This window comes from Perkinsus marinus (assembly GCF_000006405.1).
Source record: "Perkinsus marinus ATCC 50983 genomic scaffold scf_1104296930406, whole genome shotgun sequence".
Classification (NCBI taxonomy): domain Eukaryota; phylum Perkinsozoa; order Perkinsida; family Perkinsidae; genus Perkinsus; species Perkinsus marinus.
In genome coordinates this window covers 2,212-8,326 of record NW_003216105.1, presented here as the reverse complement: position 1 = coordinate 8,326, position 6,115 = coordinate 2,212, and positions in this window count along the sequence as shown.

Sequence of the window (6,115 nt, the reverse complement as noted above, 5' to 3'; positions counted from 1 at the left end):
TGGCACGAATTATTTCCTTCCAATTATTTCCTTCCATTTCCTTCCGAAAGATGAAGGAAATTTAGAAAATTCTTTCGAGCAGGAAAAATAGGAAAAACAGGAAAAATAGGAAAAATAAGGAAAAATAAGGAAAAATAGAGAAAAAATTTTCTGAAACGACCATAAATGGGCACAAAAATCCCAAAAAACGAGAGGTCTCACACCAGGTGATGCCTGGGATATATGCCTGTGTTAGTGGTCTCGGTTAGACTGAGTATAGGGAAACCTTGCTCGCCAAGATGATCAAAGATTTTTGTGGCGAGCGAGAATTCGATTCGCACTTTCACTGGAAGGCCCAGCTTGCGATTTCGGACTGACACTTCCAGTTATTGCATGGCACTTCGCAATGCGAAGTTCGCACCATGATCATTTCATTCAAGTGGGAAAATGCTGCATTTCCACAAGCACAGCACGGCGAAATATCAACGTAGCATACTCCAAAACAAACGGATAAGTACTACCTATCCGTTTGTTTTGGAGTATGCTATGTTGACACTTCACCTATTAGGTAGCCCTGACGCAGGCAGTGGTTCTGTAACCGGCCGCAGGCTCAGAGTCTGAGGCTCTGACAGAATCATTAATCGCCGTTACGGACAGACCGAGGTTTGCACCTCGCTTCGCATCGTGATTCGTCAGTGTTCCCGTCTGCGTTTCTTGCTGATATGAGCGCAAAAGTTTTCGACAATCCCCTCATTCGAGAAAAAATAAGACTGGCATACATGATGGGGACGATAGAACAGAGTCAGAAGTGGTGATGGTAACGAATAAATGCAGACATTAAAGAATCAATCAAGAAATGTTCAACGACAGCTCTAATCTCCGAGCGTTGGAAACTTTCCAATGGAAAGCGCGATTGTTCAGCGGCGGAACTTTAGCGCACGCCCTGGCTCCTCCAGTGTCGTGTCTCCACTTTTGTACCAATCCACTTTTGAACCAAACGTTTTTGGTGGTGTAAAAAAACACGAATTCGTGACAAACTCAAACACCGACGATTGTGTTGTACCAAATTTTATACTGGGGAATTTGTCCACTTCTGTACCAAATGGGCGAGCGCTTAACAACTATACCACTCGACACCGAACCTTTCTGACTTTGTAACACGAGGGGGTGTTCATCACTACCTTATCGTACTTGCACCTGACTCGCCTGGCTGTGGTTATCCGTCCGAAGTCGCACTACTTAGCTTTACGGGTTCTCCAGCTTTTCGTACACACTCGTGGGGTTGTTCGTGCGATAATTGTGGAGCCCGTTGACTGCACAGCAGAATGGTGTGTCGGTTAGGCATGTGAGGTTAATAACGCGAGGTTGAGGGTTCGATCCCGGTAGAATACTATTTTGTACGAACTAACTTCGGACTCGGGACTCCATTTCTCCGTATCGCGTTTTGTATCTTACATTTAATACTCATCCCCTTAAAGCACTTCGGCTCAACTCAACCCCACTATTTTTATATTTAAAAACATGTACAATACTCCAAGATCAAAAAACCCACTTAAATTACTATCCTCCCTTCTGGCCCAAAGGCCATGCTAGGAGGGGCCGGGAATACTTCCGGGAAACGTAACACCCGACCGCTGGAGATGCACTGCGCAGCATGGTAACGCATCCGACTTTCTTCGAACACCGTGAGAGTGAACCACTGCCTATTCAGCACCACCTCGGTCAATCTAGCTACCGCTGTGGCAGAGGGAGAGTAAAAAATAGTGGATGCTTCACAGCTAGCCGCAGCAAGAGGGCCAGCAATACCTACGTTTGGTGCGAAAATCCTCGTGGAAGCCTCAGAGGCTCAAGTCCCGTATCATGCTTCACATACTGCTGCACGTACTCACGTTCTCTGATAAATCATCAATGGAAAAACCCTAACTTCTCAACCACGGATTCCTCGTTAACCACGATGAGTGAGCAACCGCCGTGGCCACCATTGGAAAGAGCACAATTTTTCTATTGAGTGTCGTCCTTTATGTCAACAAAAGTCTTGCCCACCCACGCAAATCGCGCTGAGCAGTTTCTTTGACCGAGCACTCTACTAAAGAGTTCTCACACCTTCACATTCGGAAGCATCCGAAAATTGTCGATGAAAAGCTCCCTTCCTATCGGGTATCTCCCCTCGTTACCGTAGTCCATGTCCAGCATATCCAAGTCCAGTATCCCATCGACATGTATCCGACCACAGCGACAGCACTACGAGGCTCGTAGTACGAGCAGGCGTGGAATCGGTCGGGGGATACTGCCGTCTCAAGCATGCCGTGAAGGCTCGGTAGCCAGCAGTGCTGGCCCAGCACGGAATTTCCGTGCTGGCTGAAACGTGACGGAAACCCATTCAAGGACGCGACTGCAGCACACACCGACCGACTATTGACGGGAAGGACACAACAATCTGGGTCCACCAGCACGAGGAAGAGTTAGTGTACAATGACAGTTGACCAAGGGACGACACTATTTAGACTTTTGCCACCATGATGGGCGCCAGGGACCTCGAGGAAGGGAGTTCCACCATCAACCCAGAATAGTACAATTTTCCTCATTCGTTCAAGCCTCTAGTAAAGCTACTGATGCCCTCGCGGTCCCAGCAGCAGTAATTCCCTTATCATCTCTTGCATTCCCCAAGTCCCCTGCCCAAAAGAGTCGACCCGCTCGATCATCAAATGAGACAACTTGCAACAGAGTATGGAAAAATCGCTTTTGGGCAATTTATGGCAAGTGAAATAGCAAGTGTCGTAAATCTCGAATGGCATAAAAAGAATATTCGGGCCCCGTCAGATGTCCAAGCACCACGCGATTTATACTCTACATACGCCACATCAGCGTGCGACAGTCCTAAGTTCGGTCGATTCCCGAAGGAGTGGTACTTAACCCACTTTTCCCGACATTTGCGAGAAAATCTCCGAAATAGGGACGATTATGTTACGAAAGTGGTTCGCGGAGCGAAGCGCTTCCCGAAGGGAAGCTTTTTAGAGGGGGGCGGGCGCTACTTGGATTGGTTCAAAAATGGATTGGTACAAAAGTGGCTGGATCTCCAGTGTGGAGATCTCACAAATCTTGTAACGCTTTGGATCAGTTACATCTAATCAAGCTATGAAACATGATTGGTAAGTGCAAATCATTTGCTAGCAGCCTGATCGAATAAAACAGTGACGCTCTGGCCTGCCGAACTTTGCAGGCCAAGCGGAAAAATTTATTTTTCCATATTTTTCCGTATTTTTCCTTCATTTTTCCTTCAAACTTCAAATTTCCTTCCGAAGGAAATAATTTTTCTATTTTTCCTTCCGCGTGCCACCCTAATTTACGGTCCCACGCAGACCATTCTCAGGAGGGTTCTGTGGAGAACAACGGAATCCCATGTCGAGAATCGTAAGTTGACAAAAGCTTTCTATTTCTCCACATATTTATTCGCCCGTCATTTTCCGAAAATTACGAAAAAATTTTTTCCTCCAACCTTGGCGGAAGTGTTTGTTCCCGTCGAATCGACTGGCTACATCATGAGCTGCATATTATTTCACGCGACATGTGCTCTGTATTTCCCGTGAACTACCGAGTGTTCGACGAACACTTTTCGTCACAAGCAGTCTCCTCTTATATTGGAGCCTCCTCTTTCTTGGGTTGATCAGCTCAATTTGAGGCGAAGTTCTCGGGGCAATGTTTCTGTGGAGTTGCCGATGGAGAATTTCCCAAGATCAGCGGCGTTACCGTTCGACCGAGAGGTTTCATCTTGTAATCAAATTGCGACTCCCGTGAGCAGAGTAAGTTGAGCTCTGCATAGCAGAAGGGGCGTTTAAACGAGCCAAGCGGCAAGAATATGGGCGACAAGCCACACACTGAACTGAATGAGAACACAAGAGCCTGAGTGGTGCGATAAGTCGCACAAATTCAAGCTAGTAAAGCTATTGTGGATAATACTTAAGACCAACTATATCAAGTGATATACATATTTTTTTTGCTCGAGTAGAGGAGCACTATAATAACACCTAGGTGATACTTATAGTGACTGAGCACTTGCCGGCTGAGGATCTTCCTCAACTGACAAGCACTGCGATGTATACCAACCCCCTCTACTCTTCAGCCACTCTCTACCATCTGTCTTGAAGTAAGACTCTAATCTAATGCTCAATAATGTCGTGATGTTGAGTTCCAAAGTCTCCATTGGAGACTCTCCAAGACTAAACATTCTCCACTGTACGCTGGAAGGGAGTTAAAACGTAATTTATGCTTCAAGCGTACGCCTTACGCTGCGTAAAAGACTCATTTATCTTCATTCTTGATTGATCCTAGCCTACGATCCGGCCCTAGGATTCCTACCCGGGTACTACCCGCGTCGAGATGCAGTCACTCCACGATAAGTAACTGTTGTTACTCACCGTCCATCACGGGAGCCTGTCGTACTGTACAACAGGCTGTACGACTCGTGCAGCGGGGGTTTGACCGTCAAACTTTGACGTGATGATGCACAATCTCAGAGATTGAATCTCTGCGTCGCTTCACCAGGAGACAGGCGGAAAATTTGCATTCGGGCACGAATTTTCAGGACCCCGGATCATACGCAGATATATAGTCATCACTCTTTCGTTGGCTGGAAATCATCCATCGCTAATGATGCCCAAAAGTCTACAGCCTCTCACCATTCACTGATGGGATTCACAATCTCTTCATAAAACTTATTGCGCATCTTCCACTCCCTATTGCTAGGTAGACACACGAATGAATCGAATCCATCGGATTTCGCGTGCAATAACTATCCGCGATAGTGACTCCGCAACCTGGTGACACCGGCTGACACCAGGCGTGTCCAGCTCGGGAGCGGTCCGTGTATCGCGTGATGCGATATATTATTGTCGTGTGCGACCCACTGGTCCCATCTTCCACGAAATCCATTTCACATCAAAGTTACTCTCGGTAGCGGGACCGAGTTCACACAAGGAACACGCCGTGTCTTACACGGTGGAGCCGCTCCATGATCGGTGGAGAGGCTCCACCGTGGAGCACCGTGGCTATGAAGACCACTTCACGCGTGCAGATCGTTGTGCTTCGAATCGGAGACTCCAAGTGAATCGGCTTCATGTTCATCTCAAGCATCAACCTGATCTTCATCGTTCTGAGCTTCCACAACTACGTGCTCGTCCACGGCTCAGACTGGGATATGTACGGCCTATTCCTTACGCACAAGCCTTGGCATACCGCCTTCCTGGTTCTCGACTTCAGCGTAAAAGACAACACTGTAATCATGCAGGGTGGCTGAAAGTGGGGAATTATTCCTATTATTCCCGGGAATATTCCCGGGGAAGGGACTTAAGGAATTATTTTGGGGAATAATACCTGCATTTTCGGGAATTATGTAAAATAAACACCGAACAACGATGAACCTGTAGTTTCTTGATGGATTCTGAGGTTGTTGTTGTAACTAGTGGACTCCAAAAGACCACGAATATGTGCCTGACTCACTTGTTTTGTATGAAAGACGACGTCGATCGATCGGGCGCGCGCTCATGGCAATGCTCATGTGTAGAACTCTCTTATGCCGGCTTCGTTCCTGATCACCTCACGATGATTTGATCATCTTTGTTCGATCGGCCTTAGCTATTGTGACTCTCATCATGCCTCGAAGATGCACTCCTGAGAACCTAGACCCAAACCAGCACATATTGGAGTACCTTGCATACGAGTCGTAGGCTACGACGGTGACGGAGAGCTAGTGAAGAACTGGCGGCGTGTCTTCATAAGAGGACCGGGTGAACCGAAAGTACACACACAACACAACAACTGAGACTTCTGTTCCCATAAACACAATTCAATTCAATTCAATTCCATTCAATTCAAGCTGATTCAAATCTTATTGTGGGCCATAGGCCAATCGCCCTCTCACAGTAATGCCACTAGCAAATAATGCCAAAAATTACTACGGCATACAACCAGCCTGGCTGATACTATCAGCTGTCTCGGGTCCCAGTGTGTGAATGCACTAATAAAGCTTCTCCCAGTGCGGAGGAAGCCATCCAGCATAACGGCGCTCTCAGAGAAATCCAGAAATCCTGGAGCAGAATGCAGAGTACGACACTGTCGTAACGACAGTGACGAACCCGAG